Below are 12678 nucleotides of genomic sequence, written 5' to 3' on the forward strand. Positions count from 1 at the left end.
ACACTGACATATACTCTACAATAACTAAGCATGTTTCCATCATTTCACACAACAAATCACACACACACACACACACACACACACACACACACACACACATATATATATATATATATATATATATATATATATATATATATATATATATATATATATATATATATATAACAAAATATATAAGAATAATAAAAGACTAAAATACCCTCATGCCTAGATGGGGACAACTTAGTCACCGACTAAGCTCCTTAGTTGGCAAAATTGGTACTTTTAAGGTGTCCACTTAGAAATTGCAAAGGCTAGCCTAAACCGATTAGGACTAGTCTGTGCCTAGTTGGGGCTTTTGACTACATAGGTGACAAAGGACACCAACCATGGGTTTCGAACCTGTGACATCCCGTCAACTTATTGGCATTAATTTATAAGTGGGCCCTATTGAGTGGAGCCCCTGTGGCCAATCAACATGGTTTTTGTTTACTTTGTATTTTGGCATATTTTGGATATATTGAACTATCAATTCCGTCTCCTTTAATTTCCCTTCTATACAAGAATTATAGAAAGATCCATTCCTCCTGGATTTGATGGAGAAGACCTTAGTAAGTCAATGTCTTAGGTCACCACATTTGGGGATCCAACTACCACCATTTGATTGATGGGGCACGTTTTTTGTTTTTTAAAGGCAAGCTGGGGTTAGGCAGACCCCTATCAGTTATACAACTATGCTATTGGGTTTTGAACCTGCCAACACAAGGTGACGCACTAGCTGCTCCAACCACACAACCGGTGCTGGGTTATAGAATTTTTATGATGCCTCTGCCATCTAGGTTTGGCTGGCAGTAGAGAGAGACCATTGAGTAAAGATCCTTATGACAATCAATGTAAACTATTAAGCCATACTCCCATATCCACTTTCCTCAAAGAATATGCCTGCTTTCTAGGGCTATTTATGGCCTCATTATAGCACACCATGATGAGTACAAAAAATCATTCACCCACATGGAATACCAAAGTTGGCCACTTGAATCCTGCGATTTCATTTTAAGTTGTTTGGTGTTGCAAAAGGCCAAGAATGGAAGCTTTTCCATTTTCAAGTGGAATCACAAGATGCTTCTTTAAGAATTTTTAGTGCACGTAACGTTTAATCTGTTTTGTTACTGTAATGTCACCAGGCTACTGCAATAGGGTCTTCTTCAATTGGAATACTACATTTAACACCATCAATGATTTGTTCTTAATTCCATGTAACCGAGTGCTTGTGGAGCTACCAAACTAAGGAATGTGGAAGTTGGTTTTTGGTGTTGGCTCACCCTTGCAGGATAGCGACCCTTTGTCCTGTCCGTGTGGCCCTATGCTTTCCTTAAACATGACACTAGCTACTTAGAATTTCGATAGCTTCTTTGGATCTTTAATTTGGATTCTTTCAATCAACGTAGTCCTCTTTGACAAGTAAGAAAACCCTTGAGAGGCTTTTCACCAAAGAGGACTGCACTGGGATGTAAAGCAAGGTACTGTTCATATATCCAACCAACCCGAATCCGTCTGGTTAGGTTTTGTAGACCTAACCCGGAATAAATGATCCATCAATTTTGCTTCGTGGACCACAGACTTCAAAACTGATCACGACGCAATGCGGCCGGGGGACCTAGATGTCTTCCAACCTGAATATGGATCAGGTTACACCAAGAGGTCCAAGATCCCGAACCGAGTCAGACACATTTATATATCATTTGGGTTATTTGGAGAAAATAAATTCAAATCCATCAACATCCTTGCCTTCTTAAAGACACAGCACAAATGACCTATTCTTTGTAGAAAACCTTTTCATAATCCTTCTTGTTTTCTGTGTTACTCTCGTGCCTGATGTTAAAAAAAAAAAAAGCCACAGGACCAAAAGGTATGTATTAAATTAGGGTTGCCAACGGGTCAGATTTACCCGGACCAAACCCTATAGGGTCCAGGTATGGTGACAAATAAGAAGACCCGATTAAGACCTGGGTCCAGACCCGACGGTCCAATTAATACCGGGTCCGAACCTGATACCATACCCAAAAATCTGATCCAAGTTTGGTTCCACCTATATTGAATATGCCCATCATCCATCTTTAATATCAATTACGGATCTGTTCTCCAAAGTTCCACACCAGGGAGACTGTCCTAAACAGTATAGAGATCTAGTTTGACAATCTATTTAATAAATCTTTTTCCTTTTGGAGTGTCTGGGTTTTCTCCGCTTGGAAGTTAATCTGGTCCGTCGGTTTCGTGAAGCATACACAGATTTTTCCCACCTCCTCGATCAGCTGAGATGGGAGGCATCTTCAAGAGCACTCCAGAAGTGGGCAGGTAAAAACGCAGACGGGTCATGATATAGTTCGCTCGACTGTGCTCAGCTCCTTGCTCACTCGGTTCCACACACACATACCCTTATTCATGTTTTCTGTTTTCTATTAAGCTGTTAATTACAGGAGGTTTCTGCTATTTGTAACTCTGTCTGTTGCTGACAGTGATACCTCATCAGCAACATTGTAACCGATTCTATTTCTCTGATTTGAACGAATGTTATCAGAGCATATCGCAAATAGCACATTCTTAACGTCGGATTTCCCTTTGAAGAGTCTTGTATTTCTCTCCCTACAAATCTGCTACCTGCAAGTCTAAATAAGCCAACACTTCCAAGCCCAACGCCAGGTCCTAAATTCAACATACTTAGGCATGACAATTTCAATATTTTTACCACTATATATTCAAATTAATGAGATCTTGGCCTTTTCAAAAAGTAAATGAGAATTAGTGATCTCTTAGCTCCTTTAATACTTGACACACCTTAGCCTATTACATATCAGGCGTGCCAGTGCTAAATACCATCTAATAGCATCTTTGCATACAAACAAATGAGTTTATTTTATAAAGGCACTATTTTCATTAATTAAGACTTTTAAATATTGTGATTTATAAAATAATTATGATATAATATGACAGATTACATATGTATATATTTAAGATTTTAATTGTGTTGATAACTTTATGAAACCGGCCGTGTCTAAGTTTATTAGGAACACGTATAAATATTTTTCAAAGTCGTATCTATATGTGTTTTTTTGAGAAAAAGGCAAGATTATTCATTCATTTTTCCAGATGAAATCGTAGATATACAATATACAGATTATAGTGCATTCTTCTTCGAAGTAACAAAACCACGACAACTTCTGCGAATCGGGGTCTGCAACACCCCTTTAATGCACACTCAACATTGTTGTTTTTTCTGAGTTTCAACCTGACAACCTGATAGTGTTCACTTTGTATCATGCCGAAAACCTTTTGCATAAATGGTGCTACTCCATATTCAAATGTCACCTGGGACTATTTGTCCAATTTTGGCATGGTTCCTGCAGTGGAATCAAATATTGAAAAAAGTTATCCATGTTTATTTGGGACAAAGTGCCCAAAAACAGAGAAATAGTTGGACCCCAAAGGGGTTCAACTATTTATCCCAGATATTTTGTCTCCAAGACAATTTGTCACAGTGACTAATTGTACCGAGCGACTGTTTCTCCACGCATTGAAACGCCAGGTAGAATCATGATAAAGGGAAGGGTGACCTATTTGTTCTGCAAAATATTATCTGCCTCTTGTATAGCAACAAGCCAGTAGACACCGGCCCGGCCCGCTAATGGACCGGGGTTAGGGCCAGCCCGTTGGGAAAACCCTGGCCCACTACTATATATTATATATATGTTATGTTATATATAATGTATTATAATATATTATGTCATATAATGTATTATATAATATATACACGGGCCAAGCTGATCCACGGCCCAGCCCGATTCAGTCAAAAACACGGTATATATGGGCTGAGCTTGGGCTTAATTTATAGGCCCAAGATTCCCACCCCTAGACCTAGGGGTGGAATTGGCTCACAGCGTTCCATCACAAGACTTTTTTGGGTAAATCAGGCTAATCACACTTAATGCATCATCTGAACTATGGATTCAAATCTGGCGTCATTGTCTGAGTAAAGTCTATAAGGATTAGTAACAGAAAGCTTACTTGTTTGGATTTTAGAACAGGTTAAATTAGCCACATTATTACTTGACAACATAGTTTCTACTCTTGAAATGAGTAATTAAGTCACTGTCAACCAAATTTATGGAGTTCAATTAGAGACAAATATTCTTCATTTCGATTCATGAGTAGGGATCAGAAGTCGGAACAACCAATGGTGCAGTCCAAGTTTGGCATCACCTTGGAACATGGTGCATGTAAATATCCAAGTTCATGCATATGGCCTTCAGCAGCACACATGCATATGGACATATAAGCTTGACAATGAACACATTCATGTACATGGACACAACTCCATCACAGATAGGGATGGTTTTATCCTTACTAACCATGATGTTGCATTGCATTTAGCACAGTACATGAAATACAAGTGGCATGACGCGGCACCACCAACGGCATGTCGAGATAAGCATTAATGTTCATAGAGACTTCCTTTTTTGATAACCAGTCCAGGGTAAACCACCTTACTCATTTACAGGGACATTGGTGTAAAGCCCCAGGTCTCCTTTGTCGACCAGTGAGTGCACTCTGTTTCAGCCTCCTCTTGACCAAGGATATGCACACATGTGGGTTTGTTTAATTTTGTAAAATGGGAAGAGGACACAAGATACATAGACAAGGATTATTCAATTTCCCTTAACCAAAACTCACAAGCATACATCGCATGATATACAGCACCAAAATCAGAAAACCGTTACAACAGAAAATATTTTACAGCAAATAAAGAGAAAAGGACTCCACAGATCACGTAAGAGATATATAAGCTTTAATCAGCATCACTTTCGATAATCTCTGAACTGAAAATACGATATTCAACAGTTTCAAATTCGTTACACTTCAGCTTGGTGATCATGTTCATCAGTCGCCCCTGCCATTGAGAAGAGCTCTCGTGGGCGTTTACAGAGACAACTGCATCAAAGACCTGCCCCAAGGGGGTGGGGCCCTGACCACTTTGACAGGTGGTGAAGGTTCTATTTTTATGGGCATCTTTATTCTACACACCGCTACACCCGGCATAGGATAGGACCCAGGGGTGCGGATCCTAGCCTCAGAGTTTTACGCTGCTGGCAGGACCACCCTAGGTATGGCAGGCTGAACAAGCCGGACCAGGGCTTCATGCCGGGTACAGTTTCTTAAAGGTTATGAATAAAAGAAAAAAACTGCATCAAAGATACGGACCAACAATGACAAGGGCGTAGCACAATTTTTCTTTCAGCTATGCTTTGAAGTGTATCTGACAATCCCACATGGTCACACTTCAAGTGATGTGCCAAGTGAACCCAAGGTAAGATGAGGCCGTGGTCCAGTGTTCGGGGCGAACACTTACAAAGTGTTTCACCCCTCTTAATTAACGGCCAGGCATGGGGCCCACTCTTAACAGTGGGACCTCCAGTGCTCGACTCAACACTAAGTTTCGGCCCCAAACAATGAATCTGATTTGAGGTAAGATATACGGCAAATCATCATCACACTCGCAAGTAACAGAAGGCTTACTTGTTTGGATATTTCTAATTGTTTGGTAACCTTTGAGTTTTGGGATAGCACCTCAGTCAGCAAATTTTTTTTTTTTCTTTTTAAAGGCAAGCTGGGGGTGGGGCAGACCCCTACCGGTTATACAACCATACCATTGGGGTTCGTACTTGCAAGGTCACAACACAAGGTGATGTGTGGAGCCCCCATTGGTAAGTTGTGCCTGTATGTGCATAAGCAAATTGGTTGATAAAGGCACGTATGTACAATATGTACTGAGAGTGAGTTCACCTTTCAAACAACAACATAAAGAAAAGTGTTGGTTTTTTTTTTGGCTGGAAACTATCTAAGTTTTCTTATACTTTTTCATCATTTTCTTTAAGTTTAGGGGTTTCTTGCCTTTCCACAAGTTTAGTCCCATATTGAAGGTTGTATGAACTTCGTTTGCTCTTGTATATATAGGGGTATTGCCTGAGAGGACAATGCCCTTAAGGGCACTAGATCTTGGGCTTGTACATCTCTCTATCTTTGGATGGACACTTAGCATTTTTTTACACAAAACGTGCAAAAAAATACTTTTAGTAGAGCTTTTGGTCCCAATTGTTGGAACCTTTAGCGGTGGTTCAAAACACCGCTAAAACTCAAAATATTAATACCGTATGAGACTTGTAGGTTGATAATGCTGCTAAAGGTCCCAATTACACATATTTTCAGTTGATTTTAAATACGTACAACAATGACTGGTAGGACATGGAGGAAAAGGGACTTCCCTCGTAACAACTTCTACAAGAATCTATGAGGTAGTTTATGTTTGATTGTTTGATCGGATCTAACTTAGATGTGACCCATATTGACCCGGGCACTTGAAGGCACCAAGTGGGTGTGGCTTTTTGGTTTTGGGGGTTATGTTGGTTACATGAGGGTTATGAGAATATTAAGTGATCTCATAACTGTATGATAACCACCCAATAAGAGCCTCTCACCAATCTTTTACTATAAGTAAGTCATTATAGGGGCTTGATGAGAGCAACATGGGTGATACTTGTTTTTTATTCTCTCTAAGTTCAAGGGCCCTGCTCACCTTTTGACATAACGACCTGAGCTCATCGAGGACGTCAATAGGCTGAGGCGAATACCAACAACCCACCTCCATCAAAGCATTGATCAGATTGACCATAGTCGCTTCCGGTAAGTAGCTTTCTCCCCGACCATCTATGCTAACATTGCATTATGAGCCTACACCACACATTGCTTTAGCAATGCATGTTGTGGTTGCAGGTGCTCCGACGTTTAGGCCGTGCTCACTGAATTAATTTGTCTTCTCCCTCGTCAGACTCCCATTCGATTTTAGTAGTCGATAGCAAGGGATAGTTGACAACCAACTAAACACGACCTGAAGACTTGGGGATGATGTCGTCTAGGCCAATCAAGGCGGGTGGTGGTAGCTGCCAATGAGCAGTGTCACCAGAAGCCAATTCCTTCTCCTCTTATCCTCTTTTTTTGAGGTTTCTACTTTCTCCATTGTAGATGTTGGCGGATGACTGAGTTCGATGGTGGTCGACTAGTCGTCGGTGGCAGATGCTGGCGGCGGAGGCATTAGACGAAGTGGGAGAGTCGGAATACCACTCCCCTTTCCTTTTTTTATTGTTTTTGGTTTTCGCCGATGTAGCTGCCGGTGGATGACCAGTTCCGACGACAGCTGGCCATCAGAGGCTTGCCATTGCTGACAACAGTCGTGGTCGGATGCCAGTGGCAGCAATCGATGATCGAGGCATTACAGGAACTAGGAGGGGGTGTATCTCTCTCCCCCCTCTCATTATTCCTTCTCAGTTTCTACCACCACAATTTACAATAGACAGTTGAGGCCAATAATGGCTTGTCGCCAGAGGTTGGTTATCGTCGATGGCTGTCGTGGCCAGCCGACAATGGAAGCTATAAAGTTTTCAGGGTAGGGAGCATAACCTATAAAAAAAAAAGTAAACCAGGTGGAGGGTCAGATTTTCACTATAGCAGTGTAGCTACAGTGAATACCCGACCCGGTTGGACCCAATCTTGGCCCAAACCCATTAGCATGAGTGGATCAGGGTCTGAGCCCCGATTCGACGAACCCAGACTCAATACCAGAGTTCTGGGTGGACCATCTGTGAGGCTGACCTGGCAGATCTGGTCTAGGACCCAGACCCATAAAGGGTTCTACGTGGACCGGGACTGACCTAGACCCAATCTTGATCTTAAACCCATTTCAGGGTTTCCAGTGGGCCGAATTTATCCCTGACCTGGTCCTGGATCTGGACCTAGACCTGTTTTGGGGGGTTCTGGGTAGACTAGGTATGCTTCTGATCCGGTAGACCCAGTCTAACACCCAAACCATTTTTTAGTGGATCGGGTCTAACCTTGACCCAGTGGACCTGATCCAAGACCCAGATGGTTTTTGGGTAGACCGGGTCTGTGCCTAACTCGATGGGACACAGTCTCAATTCTGGGACTCAATTTCTAATTGAACTGAGTCTTGCTTGAACCGAGTGTTATGTGAACCAATCCAAGGAGTTTTAGGACCTATTTAGGTCTTCTTGAACTGGTTCAAGGCCTTATAGGTCTTTCTGGACTGGTTCAGGGTTTCTAGGATCAGTTTGGGGCTTTATGTGACTGATTTAGATTCTCTTTTGACCAGCTTAGGGTTTTCAAGATTGATTCAGGGCTTTATGAGATCAATTCAAGTTCTTTCTGGACCGGTTCAGGGTTTTCAAGACTGGTTTAAGGTTTTATGGAACCAATTCAAGGTTTTTGGTAATGATTCATGGCTTTATGTGGTTGGTTCAGGGTCTTTAAGGATCCATTCAGGTTGTTTTCAAATCCAATATCAGGAATTACCTGTAAAAGCATGCTTTTGTCATTTCTCTCATACTTTTATATGGTATTTCATTATGGATGGCGACTTTAGCATGATATTATATTTATTTCATGTTGTTTTGAGTTGTGCATGATATTTAAACATGAGATTATAACTGAATTCAAAGTATATGTGGTATGGCATGCTCTGCAATATGAATATATTTACGGTAAAGGATTTTGATTAACTCAATCTTATAATCACCAAAGTGATCTAAGTTGTGTTGATTGAGGGTTTTTTGGACCATGTTGAGATTAAAATTCAGTATTAAGATTGTATGTGACTTTATGAAGCAATGATTCTACTTAAAGGCAAGTCATTGTGTTCTAAATTCACATAGAGTGTAATGGTAGGTGTGTACATTAGCCCATAAAGCATGTTTGTACTTAAATATACAATGTTGAATTGCCTCTGCTTTCATGATCTGTTAGTTTCACCAATTTAGTGTTCAATTCTTTGAGAATTGAGGAGGCGAAGCAGTTATGAGTATTATTGTTTTCACCAAAGTAGAACGATAATAACCTTATTATGCTTGCCTTAAAAAATGTGAATAATAAATAGTCTCTTATTTGCCTTTATGATATGAATATCATGTATAACAATTAACTCAATCCTACAAAGAATAACATAGCTGATAAGGAGGGTGACTATGAGAAGTGAGAGCGCTCAAATAGGCTTAGCATGTTATTTTTGCAATCATGAGTGGCTAAGAATATTCAAGGTGTCATCCCTCACTGTAAGACAAAAAATAATTTGAAAGCCATTGAGGTAAAAATTATTGCTTTATACGAGACTCAGGCTATACGGATTAAAAACTTTATTTTGGGTCTTGGTATTGTGAACTCTATTCAAAGGCTACTAAAGATCTTTTATGATAATAGAATTGTCGTGTCTTTCTCTGATAATAACATAAGCAACACTTTGTGTAGACACATGGAGTTAAAGTACTTTGTTGTTAAAGAAAGAATAGAGAATTATTTGGTGTGTATTGATACAATCAGTACAAAGAAAATGATTATGGATCTTCTTACTAAAGAGATAACACCGATATTGTAGTCCCAACATGTAATAAAGATGAGTTTATTTGATTCCTTGTGATGTATGATAATACATTATGATTTTATGTGATCATATTTCTGAAACTAAATCGTTTCTCTATGTTTTGTACATTATTGATTTTGTGTAAAATGTCTCTCATTTATGAAGAGAGAATAACAGAATAACAATATTAAAAAGACCAAATAGAATAGATTGAAAACCAACATATTCATAAATGTACTTTTGACATGCTAAACACTTGAATTGAATAATATTGTAGTACATGAAAATATGAAATCCCATATAATCTTCATGACTTGTATAATTTATTTTTGTTATTCAGTATAGCATGTAGACCCATATGAAAATTGAATTGAGATAACAATAAAGAACCTCGATATTGTGCTTTTCTATGTCAATGGGTCAAGTGAAAGAATGTTGAATTTTTGGATCGAATGCAATCTAGATGTAATCCATATTGACCCGGACACATCAAGAGACCAAGTGGGTATAAGTTTTCAATTTTGGGAGTTATGTTGGTTACATGATAGATATGAGAATATTAAGTGATTTCATAACTGTCTATGCATGATAACCACCCAATATGAGCCTCCCACCAATCTCCCACTATAGGTAAGCTACCATAGGAGCTTGATGAGAGCTATGTGGGTGATACTTTTTTGGGTTCAAGGGTCCTTTTCATCTTTCGAGATAACGGTCTGGGCTCATCAAGGGCATTAATTGGTTGAAGAGAATGCCACCTCCATCGAAGCTTCATTCGAATTGACCATGACCACTTCCGATAAGTGGTGTTATCCCTAGGGATGGCAGTGGACCGGGGGAAAGCGGGGCCCCGCCTCGCCTCGTTTGGACCAGGGATGAAGGGTATGAAACGAGGATGGAGGCAGGGACGAAGGTTAAAATCCATCCCCGTCCGGGGTTGGAGGCGGGGATGGACGTGCACTTTTTCCCGCCCCGCCACGATCCCCACCTCATCCCCGCCCCGACCACTTTTTCCTGCAATATCCCCGCCCCACCCTGCCTCATCCCTGTTTGAACCGGGGATGGAGGACATGAAACGGGGATGAAGGCGGGGATGGAGGATAAAATCCATTCCCCGCCGGGGATGGAGGCAGGGGTGGAGGATAAAATCTTGAGGCGGGGCGGGGGTGGAGACCTTGTCCCCCGCCCCGCCCCACTGCCATCCCTAGTTATCCCTGGCCATTTATGCTAACAATTTATGCTTCAAACCCCATATCATGTAACCAAGCCTTGAAAATTCACGATCGAAGGAACACATAACATAAAAGTCACCTTTCTATGGAACAAAAAGTTGCCCAATTCTCATGTATTTTTTGTTTTTCTCTCGAATCACTAACACTTGTGTTTGTGTTCCACGATGGAACCCTTCAACCGTGGGCATTATTTTAAATCTTTGATTTATCAACTTTGTCTTCATCTTTGCAATTCCAGGGATATTTGATTTGGAGCATATCATTTAAAATGTATTCATTCTTTAGATATTTATTCCCTCTCTCAATTTGTTTGGTTGAGCATCAACTGACTTTTGAATGCCATGATGCCCTTTTTCCTGGATTCTGATCTCTCTTTGATTTCTTTTCACATTGGCAACCTGAAAACATGAATTATTTGCTATTCAACCTTTTTTGTATGCACTGTCAAACGATATAGTTGATTTTTTTCCCTGATCATAGTCAGAAGCATGTGTTGAAGGAGAACCCTGAATTAACAAAACTCGCCTGCTAATTAATACATAAGAAGCAGGGTGGGTGGTCGCCAGCATGCGGGTTTGTCGTGGATGAAGCACGTAAGGCAGGGTGGTCATGTCCTCATCTGAAATTTTACCTCGTAGAGGGGTGGGTCTATTAAGCGACCCGGTACTCATGAGGATTTTCTGGTCATCAAAAGAGATAAATAAATAAACGCATATATAAGAAGCAGGGGTTCACTTCTATGCATGCATACCACCAGAAACGTGCTAAGTTTATATGCACGTGATCTATGTTCAGAAATACAGCACAAAGTTCATCTTTCCAAGATCACTATGTTTGTGAGAATAGGAAAAGGTTTGACAACTCTATCATGATGTCACAAGTTCTAAACCCACGAAGTGTATCCCTTGCCACAAGGTCGTAGCTGAGTGTACTCTCTGGTGAGCAGGGGAACCTCAAATGAAAGCCTGCTAATGTGCAATCAGTAATGGAGAGGGGTTTCCTCTTCGCCTAGCCCGAAAAAAAATGATCTGCAGTAGTTGACAAAGGACCACTAAGGCTGCCAACCAAAATTTAAAAGCCCAAGCTATCATCCTCAGTGATTCCTCTGCCAAGTTTTGTGCACACCTTGCATCATTTAGGTCGATTGCTTGAAGGAATCCAATCTCAAGTCCTTGTGAATTCAAGAAGTGGTCTTTACATTTATAAGTTTGGCAACTCTATCTGGACAGTGAGAGTTGTGTTTGTCACATATAATATTGGTCTCCTAGATGCCAATCTGTGAGGCTCTATTTGGAAGTGTTAGCCGGCCGGGATGGGCGTGTTTATGCATTTGGTAGATACATGGTCAAACTACATTGGTGGTGAGTGTTTGGAAACTGTAGCTGGGATGGGAGTTTATACATTTGGGAGAGAAAGTGAGACAGGTCTTCCCTTTATATTTGCACTAGAAAGTGAATTAGTCAGCTATCTCTTTTCCAAATGCATAAACTCCCTCGGACTACCAGTTTCCAAACAGAGCCTATGTTAAATCAAATATCATTTGAAACAACAAACCAAAACATCATTGTTGCACCACTCGGTCAGGATCGGGCTAACTTGAGCTTACACATCCTAGTTGGTGTGAACTTGGTCTAACTTCAGCTTTACACATTGTGTGTTATTTAGTTACAAGTAGGCGTTTGTTTCACCCCATAAGATGGGAAAGAGGACCATTTTCCCTTGTTTTGCAGTAAAACAAGTACCCCCATGGGAAGGAGATGTTGGGGCCTCTGTATTTCCATGTAAAACCATGTGCTTTGTATGAAAGTCGCATCATAAGAGATACACAAGCTCCATCATAAGAGATTGCTGTCTTATATACGATGCAAAGGATAAGGATCAACAATCCACTGAACCAATTTTTTTATCATGGACTCAACAAGGAGATGCTGAATAGCTAAGATAAAAATGGACAGAGCATGCAGTTTGGCACCAACCTGTGGTGAC

This window comes from Nuphar pumila, chromosome 7, assembly GCF_984573655.1.
Source record: "Nuphar pumila chromosome 7, dmNupPumi1.hap1.1, whole genome shotgun sequence".
NCBI classification, from domain to species: domain Eukaryota; kingdom Viridiplantae; phylum Streptophyta; class Magnoliopsida; order Nymphaeales; family Nymphaeaceae; genus Nuphar; species Nuphar pumila.